The 13,417-nt window shown below is 37.8% G+C and overlaps 1 long non-coding RNA gene across 1 annotated transcript; it reads left to right on the top strand.

Annotated features, from left to right (window-relative positions):
• The first annotated feature begins 2,052 nt into the window (after positions 1-2,052).
• LOC141611822 (uncharacterized) lies at positions 2,053-4,173 on the top strand. Its single transcript, XR_012528802.1, has 2 exons — positions 2,053-2,718; positions 3,515-4,173. It is a non-coding gene; the product is annotated as an uncharacterized LOC141611822 (long non-coding RNA).
• Positions 4,174-13,417: the final 9,244 nt, after the last annotated feature.

Raw genomic sequence — 13,417 nt, forward strand, 5'->3', positions numbered from 1 at the left:
GACTTTGAAGGTCAAATGGGTAATATCAAGTAATGACCTTGATGATCACTAACAAGATTGTGAACCAGTTCACATATACCTTCTCCTAGGGACACTATAGAGTATTGTGTAGTCAAGAAGATAAACCGAACTTTATGAAATATAGTTTGAGGTTTTTCGCAATTTTGTAAGCTATTTTCTCACTAAAATTTAAAACTCGACTATAATAGCCTAACTGACTTCATATGAGATATGGATAGGGAGGGTCCCTAACTTGTCTTTTTTATACATTTGGGAACATAAAGGTTTATGTTCAGAACCAATTTGTGTATTTGTGAGGGTTATCCAAAATTGAACCACTTGGTTTTTACTCCTTCAAAATGAGAACAAAGAGTTTGTGGCTCGTACTGCTGTCTTTCTAGAAAGATTTTCATTTTCTGAAAGACAGAGTGGAAGAAATTTTGAACTTACGGAAGTCCAAGACCCACAAACTGAGTACAATGCAAGAAGACGTTCTTTATTGAGGCTCAGTTGTTATAAGGAGATAATTTTGCAATAATATTGCGTTACTTTTCAAAAGTGACGAATCTTCAACCCTCATCAAAGGCTTTTCAATAGTATGAACTTTATGTGATGGCGTGTCACCATGCAATTCGAATTGGTCTTCTTGCACAAGATGTGATAAGGAAGGAAACATGAGATGTTTTCGAGACTTGATTTGGGGCGGAAACGTTGCACCAAATTAGGATACCTTGATCTTGTCATAAAGGTTACATAAGATGTTTCAATTTTGAGTTGGTTACAGAGAGTTTGGAACAACCCAAAATGCATTTATCAATTCGTATGTTCTTAGCAATATAGCCTCTCATAAGAATGAGATTCGGAAAAAGGATAATAAAACATTCTCCTTGGATGAAACTCATGAAGGGAGAAGTTTTGTCGATCTTGTCAATGCTAAGAAGCCTAACATGCTTGAAAGATCCCTTTTGTGATCTTATATACATCAGTGAATTGGAACCTTGGGTTCAATCATGTCATTAATCAGAATGGTATTACTCGAGTTGTCGAGGTACCGTGATGATACATGGAGTTTAGTGGGAGCTAAGGTGAGTTTCTTAGTCTAAATATATGTTTGACATATTAGTGACTAGAAATATTCTCGGGTGAATACTTGAGAGTAGCATGGCGCATCTTACATATCCGGATCTAATGAGATAGATCTCCAAGGATATTAGCATTTTAGTCAAGAGACTTATGTGATAAGATTCTTGACTCGTTCAAGTTGTTGAACACTAATATGATCTCTTTTGCTTTCGCTGCAGCATTTATTTAATATACTAAAAGCCGCTCTCATCGGGACTTATCATATTGAGAATATGAGAAGTTATTACCAAATCGTTTCCTAGTGAGTGTCACTAGATGCTTATCAAGAGCATCCTCGAGTACTTCAGAAGCACTGAGAATTTACTCTTGTAGTTTGGAGGAATTTATGAATTTCGTGTAAAAGGATTACACTGAAACATTCCTATGCTTATAAGATGTTATGGGCCTTGTTAAGGAATGATTAGCATATAAAAGAGTTATGTGCATAAAGAAAAATATGTATAAGAAGTTATACCTGTATGTATAAGAAGTTATACATAAAAGATGTCATATGAAGGATTTGTATAAGAGTTATACGTATAAATCATGAACGAAAGCTAAGTACATTACAACATCCGGTGTTGTAAAAGAGACAGTAGATATCCGGAGTTTATTGGAACTAGAGTAGTTCTGTTAGCCGAATATCGTCTCTCGAGAGACTGTGAAAACAGTGGGAGTGTTTGACTGGCTTTAGAACCAGAGTCTAAAACTTGTTTAGACATGTACTCAGAAAGGTCCTATGTGATAAAAAGATTACATAGAACAAAGGAAAATAGCAATGGAAATTAGAGGGATGCAACTATTGCTAATCCTCTAACCAAAGCCGATGGCATAAGGTAAACATGATGGTCATGTCATCTCAATGTGATTGAGGAGAATACCTTAATTGCAGAAGATCGTTATGTGATATTGGATAGAGTATCTATCTATATCTAAACTATAAAAGAATAACCATTACACGTCATACTGGACACGTGTCAACTCCTCATTAAATTTTTTCCGGCTCATTCCACACAACCCTAAAATTTTTTTTACCAACCGACTAATATGCCGTCATCGCTCATGAACTCGCTTCCTTCTACACACAACCCTAAAAACATGCTCCGTATTTTCTTTACTGAACATTCCTCCTAGCCCTAATTGAGATACGACGCTTAAGTTTTTTCCTTATCATTATCCTGCTATTACCGATCCCTCTTCTCCCTTACACACCATTCAGTTGTTTCTACTCCTCTTCATATTCTATCTCCCCATCATCTGGATCCATTGTATTTTAGCAACGAGTTTACCATGCTGCAATTAAAAAGATGATTAGTATTGCTAATCTCTTATGCGGAGTAGATAATAGTTTATATATATTCTGCTACTAATTGTTAATTTGCTCATAATTTGCCTGATTGTTGTGAAATATAAGAAGGATAGTGAACGATGACTGCCATTAATCGTTTTTTCCTACGGAGTATATGTGATTATATGGCTTGAGTTAGTCTAATAAATTTTATGACTTCTTCATCGCAGCTTGTGTGGCGGCGTAGCCCATCTTTCTCACTCTCCTCTCTGCCTATGGAATTAACATTTAAGAACTCCCCTTTGTAGGTAATCGACTCTAGCCTCCATGCCTATTCAATTAGTTTCATCTTTGGTCGAAGTCCTTATCACGATTTTCATATGTGGCGACTTTTTATGCTTAATATGAATATCATATTGCACTATAACTTTGAATTAATGTCGTCTTTCTGTGTATAAATTTATGTATTATATTGGTATGGGTCATCTTTGAATTAATGTTCAATTCTTACACATGGTTATCCTCCATGAACTTACACATGCTTTTCTTTTGTACCTTACACATTTTGATGTACATTTTTATTATTGTAGTTCCATTTTTTTTTGTCTATCACACAGAAGCTAAGTATTTCATCTCAGTTTTTACATTCTCATGGCTGCTACTGAGATTACACTAGATTTGAAATAGTTTGATGGGGAGAGTAGATTTTTTTCCATTTTTTGTATTCCAATCTAAGAGTAGTCGTTGGCAAAAGTTAATACATGTTCCATTATTTGAGGTTTGAGCAACTAGCTCTATTTAAAAAAAAAAAAAAAAAAAAAACACACATGATTTTATATGTATTTACATGATGTAAGATATATAGGACTTGGAATTAAGAGTTAGTTACACTACATTACCACTGCCTATACTATTATAGTCTCTTACTCTAAAACTGTCCTCCGTAATATTTCCGCTTAGTCACTTTGGTGTTTTACTAATAGAATAATCAATTTCCTTGGACATTGTTATTTATCCTAAAGTAAACAGTTTTTTATTAGATTTGCCATATAGTCACCTAAGTGTAATCTTTTTTATTTTATTTTTCTTGTGTTAATTTTGCAGCCTCGGTAAATTTATCAAGTTGTAAAGAAAGGCAAATCTGGAAGTCAAGGTTGTCAAGAGTATTGGAGTGATTACCATTAACATAACTTAACTCTTTACTTCAATTGATCCATGTGAAGGCATGATAACTGCAAAGTTTCTACTTGATTCCAACCTAAAGAAATAACTATGAAGGTGAGAATCAAATGTGACCGGAAAACAAGGGTATTTCTGTAATAATAGTGTTATTATTTGTAAATTTTTATGCGACAAGTGTGATATTGTACAATTTAACTTAACACAAATTCTCATTGAAGACGGACACTACCCGTCACAAGCTGAAGATGAATAATGCCCCTCTCATAATATGCAAGTGGCAAATCAAGTGAGAATTAAATGGAGCACCCCACTTACCCTCCCACTTATGATGTGAGAGGCAGTATCTGCTTTTAACTTGTGATGGATAGTGTCTTGTCTTCAATTAGACAAGATGTTAACTTAATCAGGTGATATTTTTTTCTTGGGATATTCTACGGTGTACCCTCGAGTTTTTCGGTTTTCTATGTTGTACCCCTACATTTTTAAAACTCTATGGTGTACCCCTGAACTCTATAAATGAGTCTATACCATGACCTTATTTATTATCTTTCCTAACTTGGTTTCTTAATTGACTTATTAAATCGTTTAATTACCATTCAAATTACTCGATAACTTGCTCATTTACTTATTAGTTTGCCGCATTACCTTATTAACCCACCAAATAGTATAACTGTATAAGAATCTAATTAAAAGTTCATCAAATCCTCATTATCATGTCATGAATCATAACGGATGTTTTTAATAGTAGTTTGTGCTTATTAAAAGTGATTTCTGATATTTCTCATATAAGATGGTGATACAACACTAATAAGTCAGAATAAAAGTCAAAGTACGGTTATTTAATAGTGACAAGGTTAATGGAGAGTTAAACTTGGCCATGATGGAGAAATAAGTAAAGAGTTTAGGGGTACAAGGTAGAATATAAAAAAATGAGGGGTAGAATATAGAAAACCGAAAAACTCAAGGGTACACCGTAGAATATCCCTTTTTTCTTTGTTCCCTATAATGGACGGAGTAAATTCCTTATGCGAGATACTGTATATTTTAACTAATGCAATATTTTTAACAATAATTTTTTAAAAGGTCATCTATATACCTTTTTACGCATGCCCGTGCAACTTTGCACGGGTACTAAGCTAGTTAATATTTACATAAGTGATGATCGCATTCATTGTTTGAGTTTCATTAAAAACTCAATTATTCAGTTTGACTGAAAACATTGAATACCTTGTTTATCCGAATTTGTTGTGGAGACAATGGTGAACCCCAATTCAAGTTAATAGGATGAACATTGTATTAGCCCCTAGTCACTTAATGAGGTGACGTCTCGGAATGACTAGATTGTAAGACGATTGATGGTAGGTTCAGCACCATAAGGTTATAAGGATGACTAGTCGTTTACATAGGCAGACTGTGGGACACTTTGCCGGGCAGTAACATTTATAGAGTCCCTTATATCTATTACAGACGCCTGGTCGTGGCAGGGACTTCTATGATATTCCTATGAGTCGATTCTTTAAACTGGAGACTATTATCTAGGCAAGCGCAGTTTCCGAGTGACTTTTGTTTTTGTCCTAGGTCGTGCCGTGAAAGGAGGCCAAATGACATCTACTGGGTCATGGCGTTCTGTATTGTGCAAAAGGATAGATAGCGCAGACAGGAATTTCCACCCACGTTGGGTTTAAACATCTCTAGGCCACTCGAAGAGTTGTGACTGAGAAATGCGTGGCCACGCTCGGAAGTAATCTATGGTAGATTTTTCCGGTCCTACAGTCACACTCCCGATCGAGAAAACCACTCAGGATATGTTCATCTGCAAGTGCGACCTGAAAGACACCATGCATTGAGTCGGAGATTGTTATTAAAAAGGACAAGAGAATCGGTAACACACCCTTGTATAGTGCAAGCAGGATATTGTTGGGATAAGGAGTTATCCACAATTGTGTGTTATTGTCATCGCACAACTTGTCTCGGACAAGTGGGAGATTGTTGGAGTTTTTGTCCTCCACAATAGTGCGTGATAATATTATTAAATCTCATTAAGAAATATGCATAGAATATTCATTGGCAATACTAGTCAGCTGATCAACGTATATCGGTAACAGTTGGCCAACTAGGGTTTGACGTTACTGTCGTGAGATGGCGGTGTTCAGCTGATCCCTTTCAGTCACACCTAAAGGAACGAGCCCCTACACGAAAGCTAATTAATTGTATGAGATATAGTTTAATTAGTCCCTTGATAAATTGACTAAAGAGTTAGTCGATTAAATTGATTTAGAGACATATCGAGTTGTGGACTCGAGGCGCGGAAATTATTATTTAAGTAAGCGATAATTGAATAATAAATTACTTGAGATGGGAATTAATGATTAAACGGTTAATTGTTAAATTTGTACTAATTGACAAATGTGATTGGTATTGGTACGTAAAATATATGTGTAGTTGTATACGTATATTTATGGAGTGTTATTGAACAAAATTAATCGGGAAGTATTTAAACTTGAGACGATGTTTAAATAAATTTACGCGTATCTGTGCGACAAATAGAAAAACCAATATGGACCCGTAAATGGGTCATGGAAATCGTGTAAAGAGGATTGTGTGTTGCTTTAGACATAATCATTTCCTTATATATTTTACTTACCAATTGAGAGCTATTGGGTGGACAAAAAAAGCAAAAAGAAAACACTCCCCCCAAGCCCTATAGGGCATCCGGCCATAACAACAACAACATTGGTTTTGTTGTTCAATTTTCTTTTCTTCTTCTTCTCACTTTTTGCATGTGAAAGAAAAACACAAACTTATCTCTCTAAATCTAAAGATAAGACTACTAAAATGTTAGTAATCTAAAGACAAAAATTACTAAGTGAGTTAGTAATATTGAAAATAATATTCAAGGGTTATATGGTTAATTTCTAGTTAAAATTAACCATATGAGTTGATGGTTTGTTCTTGGGTGCAACTCAAAGGAGTTCTTCTAACTTGAAGATTAGATCTTGGATGATCTTGCCATTCTTAATAGCTGTAGAACAATCAAGATAGGAGATCTTGATTATGCCCAAATACTACCATTTCTCAATGTAAGGAAAAATTGTTTTTTTTTTCCTCTTCTTTTATAATTTTATGGCTTATATATAACATGCATATTACATAGATCCAAAGATTTCTACAATAAAGAATCTTGATAACCTAATTAGAGAGGTCTAAATTGGGGTTATGGTCTTTCACTCAAAACACCTTCCGAACCCACTTCACGCATCTCTAAGTGACAGATTCCAAGCTCCGATTCTTCTTTCTCCAAAATGCATGCAATTGGGACAGGTTCAGGCTCGATTTTGCCCCTTTCCGGTTCATTCCTGCAAATAATATAAGACAAACCAAAGTAGACTATTCGGGGGCATTTGCATCTAGTCGCCACATAAATAGCACAGTAATGCGTGTAAATATAGGGTAAAAACCATATATAAACCGCACGCATCAAATCTCCCCAAACCAAACCTTTGCTTGTCCCCAAACAAACTATATGCAACTAACTAATGGAACGGAATAAAAAGTCAGTGCTAGCTAAAAATTGTCCACTTAAACCATTTTAATGCAAGCAAACTAATACTTATAGCAAAAACTGTTAAATGCAAACGAGTTATGAGATGTATATAATAAAGTGGAACCGTCGACCTTGCAAGACCTTTGATAATGGACTCTCACAGGTCACTCTTCTCTCATGAAGCAAAGGGTAAGCAATTATATGTAAGAGAGAAAGAATAAGAAGTCGCTCACCTAAAATACGACCCACATAAACATGCATGCAATTTAGTATGAAAGACGATTCTAGCTATCGTACACATAAATTCCAACCAACAAGGTCCCGTCAAAGCCGAGGGCTTACAAAAGTATGGAAAAGTGAGGGAATGGGTAGGAAGAGGTAAAACATTTTTGGGAATGTGAGGATAATAGCCAAGCTAGCTACCTAAACAGAACCAAATGAACCATATCCGCTTCTAATCCATCAAAATTAGGCACAGTGCCCTTAATTCAGCATACAAACTCACCAAAACGAATAATATCAACTCCTCAAAAGATATAATAAGAACATAGGAGCAAAAACCAACAACAATCAAAATCTTTTTTCATCTTGTTTTTGTTCCTTTTTTTCGGTTTTTTTCGGTTTTTTCCTGATTTTTTTTTTCTTTTCCAACTTCTCTTTTTTTCAATAATCATCCTCTTTCTCCATATTACCAACTCCGACAATCAATACAAACCAAATCCGGCTCAAAAGACAGTTCCGGCTCAAAAGACAGTATACCGCAAAACAATCACTAAACTAGCTTGACAAGGCAGGCTAAATTTGGGATGTAGTTAAGGGTCAAAAGGTAAATTTGGCTAAATGTGGAGTTAATGGGTAAAATGAAAGGAAAGGGAATGTAAGCACCTCCTTGCATGTGACACCAACCACTATCCGAATGTATGCAGGCAATAAGCAATTGAATTTCATACTTATGCAAATTAATGATACATGTTATGCAAGGAGTAACTACTCACATTCCTACATGAACTGGTCATGAGTGACACCAGTTATTAAGCTCTAAAACCTTAGAAAATAGGAGTATGTTGCCAAAATTTCTGGTCAAGTCTATTCGTTCAGCTAAATTTCAACATAAACTCGTAGATATGCAAAATGACAATGCTAAAAGATATTTAATTTTGCAAGGCTTAAGTAAAATGACTAAATGTAGTGAAATTTCATCATTGAAATACACTGTTCCGACTCAACCTAAATGCAAAAATAAACGTGATATTTTTGAAATTCAGAAATTTTATAATTTTTTGAGATATTCGAAGTTGGAATTAAAACAACAATGCATGCGAAATTAAACGTGCAAACTAAAATGCAATAAAACAATATGTTGACACAGATATGGATGCATACCCTCCTCAAGCCAAACTGTACAATGCCCTCATTGTACCCAAATGTAAGGGAAAGAAATGCAAACTGAAGAGAAAAAAAGAGTGTAAAGTCGGAAAGCTTACTAGATAGTGCGATTTAACGACCTACCCAAACCAGCCAGCAACATGGGAGGTCGTAAACAGTCCCATAATGACTTCGCAGGACACGAGTCAAAACAGCAGTACTCGATCGAATTAGGTGTCATTCGATCGAGGAGATTTGACTTGCGAAAGCGCTTGATCGAGGAGTAGAGGCGTTCGATTGAGATGGCGTCTATTGGTGGTGTTCGATCGAGGAGTAGAGTCTCTCGATCGAGTGAATTGGCTAGAAAAAGCTCTCGTTCGAGAACAAAGGGTACTCGATCGAGAGAGCCACACGAGATACCTACAAAAACGCAACAAACAACCTACGGAACTAACAAAACAAGTTCAAACGTTCAGTCTATCGTTTAGAAAACTAACAACCAAAGCACACAAAATTAACTAAAAGTTTTAACAAAAGTACTATAAATTACAAGGCCGGTTGCCTCCCGGATAACGCAGGTTTAAGAGGTCCCGCACGGCCTTTTGACTTCAATTATCACGCTCATCTGGATTGTCGAAGCAGAAATCTTCAACCTTGCTAACCAAGTCATTTGCTCCGTAGTAATGCTTTATATATTGGCCATTCACTTTAAATATTTCGCTCTCGGAATTCTCTAATTCAACGGACCCAAATTTGGTGACAACAGTCACCGTATAAGGGCCACTCCACCCGGACTTCGACTTACCAGGAAACAATTGCAGTCGGGCATTAAACAACAACACCTTTTGCCCGACATGGAATTCCCGCGGTATGATCCTTTTGTCGTGCCATTACTTCTTTTTCTCTTTGTAGATGCGCGAGCTATCATAGGCATTTAGCCTAAACTCTTCCAGTTCAACTAGCTGCAATAAACGGTTCTCACCACACAACTTAGGACCATAATTTAATTCACGAATGGCCCACCAAGCCTTACACTCTAGTTCAACAAGTAAATGACAAGACTTCCCATAAACCAACCGATATGGTGATGCACCCATCGATGTTTTAAAGGGAGTCTGATATGCCCATAATGTTTTATCTAACTTAAGACTTCAATCCTTCTGTGATTTAGAAACAAGCTTAGCCAAAATCTCTTTGAGTTCCCTATTAGATACTTCAACCTGCCCACTAGTTTGGGGACGATACGCCAAACCGCGACGATGTTGCTGGACACCGACTTTAGACAGAATAGCTGTGAGTTTTTTTCTTTAAAATGCATTCCCCCATCACTAATGACGACCCCAGGGACACCAAATCGGAGGAAAATAATCTTTTTAAACATTTTAATCACGGTCTACAGTTACCAGAATATACATGTTATCTTTACTAGACGGGAAGGGTCCTTGGTAATCAATGCGCCAGACATCAAAAACCTCGACCTCTAAAATGCCATTTGTGGCATCTCATGTCTCTTAGAGATATTTCAAGAGCACTAGCAAGCATCACAAGCTGAAACAAACACTTTAGCATCTACAAACAGAGTAGGCCAGAAAAAACCAGATTGAAGTACCTTAGCCATGGTTCGCGACGGACCGTGGTGACCGCCATAAGAGGACGAATGACAGCCTTCTAGGATTACTTTGGTCTCCCACAGTGGAATACACCGTCTGTCGAGACCGTATGCACACTCCTTAAATAAATAAGGGTCATCCCAGAAGTATTGCTTTGCATCATAAAGAAACCTCTTCCTCTGCTGATAAGATATGTCAGGTGGCAGCGCACCACTTGCATTGTAGTTAGCGAAATCTGCATACCACGGATCATGGTTTGCATTAGTATCAACTTCAAATAAAGAATCGTCAGGAAAAGAATCGGCAATAGGTAAAGGATCCTCTCCCTCTTGCAGCGATAATTGCGACAGGTGATCAGCTACTACATTCTTTGCGCCCGTCTTATTTTTGATTTGCAGATCAAATTCTGGAAGGGGGAGTATCCACCTCAACAATCGTGGCTTAGCCTCCTTCTTAGCAAGAAGGTGTCTTAGCGCTGCATGGTCAGTAAAAATAGTATGTTCCGAACCTATCAAATAAGAATGAAACTTCTCCACCGCATAAAAAACAGCTAATAACTCCTTCTCAGTAGTAGTATACTTCACTTGAGCCTCATCCAGAGTTTGGTTCGCATTGTAAATCGCACTCAAAGCTTTGTCTTTCCGCTGGCCTAACACCGCTCCCGGTGCAAAATCACTGGCATCACACATTATCTCAAATGGCAGCTCCCAGTCAGAAGGCTGGATAATCGGTGCTGAAATCAAGGCATGTTTCAACCTGTTAAAAGCAGAAACACACTCATCAGTAAAAATAAAGGGGGCATCCTTAAGTAACAACTGTATAAGTGGTTTAGAAATTTTTGAAAAGACCTTGATGAACCGGCGATAAAAGCCAGCATGACCAATGAAACTTCGCACTCCTTTAACATTAACAGGAGGAGGCAATTGCTGAATCACTTGCACCTTTGCCTTATCCACCTCAATGCCCCTAAAAGAAACTAAGTGCCCTAAGACAACTCCCTCGTTGACCATAAAATGGCACTTCTCCCAGTTAAGCACAAAATTAACCTTAATGCAGCGCTGCAACACTTTATCAAGGTTAGACAAGAAGTTATCAAAATCACTCCCATAGACGCTGAAATCGTCCACAAAGACCTCCATAATAGACTCTATATACTCGTAAAATATCCCCATCATGCACCTTTAAAAGGTGGCTGGGGCATTGCACAAACCGAAAGGCATTCTACGATAAGCAAAAACACCTTGAGGACAGGTCAAAGTTGTCTTTTCCTGATCATCCGGATGAATAGGGATCTAAAAGAACCTTGAGTTACCATCTAAATAACAGAAAAACTTATGAGAGGCTAACCTTTCTACCATCTGATCAATGAATGGAAGGGGGAAGTGATCCTTCTTCGTGGCGGCATCCAGCTGTCTATAATCTATTCACATCCGCCAACAAGTCACAACTCTAGAAGGTATAAATTCATTTTTGTCATTCTTAACCAAAGTAGTTCCTCCTTTATTAGGAACCACCTGAACTGGACTCACCCATTTAGAATGACCAACAGAGTAGATAATACTTGCGTCGAGTAGCTTCATTACCTCAGCCATCACAATATCCCGCATCTTCTGATTCAGCCTGCGCTGACCTTGTCTGCAAGGTTTGTGATCTTCCTCTAGCTCAATCCTCTCCATACAAATGTCAGGACTGATGCCCTGAATATCATCCAACGAATAACCCATCGCTTTCCTGTTTTCCTTAAGAACAACTAACAAAGCGGTCAGCTGCGTATCATCCAATTTGGAACTAACAATGACTGGATACTGCTCAGTATCATCTAAAAATGCATGTTTAAGATGAGAAGGAAGAGGCTTACGCTTGGGTACATTTATCTCCATAGTGCAAAGAGTGTTTACCAATTGTTCTACCCTCTCTCCTTCAGCGTCGGTGAGTTCACGCTCATCTATCGCAGCTTCATGCAGATCCAACACAACATCATTGTTTTCCGGGTTATCTGCACACTCATCTAACAACATCAAAGCTTCCAGCGGATTCCTTATCAAGGAATCCGACCAGAACTCATTAACAGACTCATCAACGATATCAACTGAATAACAAGTGTCCTCTATCATTGGTCTAACAAGTGTACCCGCCAAACTGAAAGTGATAACATCATCCCCCACTACAAGAGTTAAACGCCCTTGTTTGACATCTATAATGGCCCCAGCCGTACACAAGAATGGTCTTCCTAATATAATCGGGGTCCTGGTATCCTCAACTATGTCTAAGACAATGAAATCTACTGGTATAAAGAACTTGCCTACTTTGGCAGGCACGTCTTCTAGGATACCTAAGGGTCGTCTAACCAATCTATCAGCCATCTAGAGGGTGATATTAGTCATTTTAAGATGACCCATATTAAGCTTCTTGCAATCAGAGTAAGGCATGACGCTGACACTTGCTCCTAAATCACAGTGAGCCTTATCTATCACTTCATTTCCTATGATACAGGTAATAGAGAAACTACCCGGGTCTTTCATTTTAGGTGGAGCCTTATCTATCACTCTTCCATGAATGCAACAGTCTCAAACTCACTCAGCTCTCTCTTACGCGTCAAAATATCTTTCATAAATTTTGCATAAGAAGGTACTTGGGTAATTAGTTCGGCAAAAGGAACGGTCACCAGAAGATTCTTGACCACATCCACGAACTTACCGTAATGTCGCTCAACCTTAACATCTTTCAGACGTCCTGGATAAGGAATTCTGGTAATAGTAAGTGGGTCTGCGACTTTCTCCTTACCTTTGTCTAAATGTGGCATCTCCACAGCAGGGGAACATGATCCATTGGCATTTTTAGACTTCAAAATAGTGTCGTCGCCTTCGCGTATACTCGACCGAGTAACATTATCACTCGATCGAGATCTTTTTTCATGGGAACTGCTCGATCGAGGAACACAAATCTCTCGATCAAGATTATCTATTTGAGCACTCCTCGATCGAGAACCTAGATCACTCGATCGAGGACTTTCAGAGGAAAAATTACTCGATCGAGAACCAGATTCACTCGATCGAGGACTTGGACGATGTTCAGCAGCGACGTCGTCAATTTGTTTTTCCAAAACAGTTTCCGGACTTTCATCAACAGATAAATTAGCATTTTCCGGCATTTTTGGTCCATCATAAGCAAGACCACTACGGAGATTAATTGCATTAATCAGGTCGCAAGGAGGTGACCGATTCGCTTGATTTACTTGCTCGGATGCAAGCTGTGCGACTTGGTCTTTCAACTTCTCTATGGAATTCTCAGCTTTGTCTGAATTTC

Source organism: Silene latifolia, chromosome 11 (assembly GCF_048544455.1).
Source record: "Silene latifolia isolate original U9 population chromosome 11, ASM4854445v1, whole genome shotgun sequence".
Taxonomy (NCBI): Eukaryota; Viridiplantae; Streptophyta; class Magnoliopsida; order Caryophyllales; family Caryophyllaceae; genus Silene; species Silene latifolia.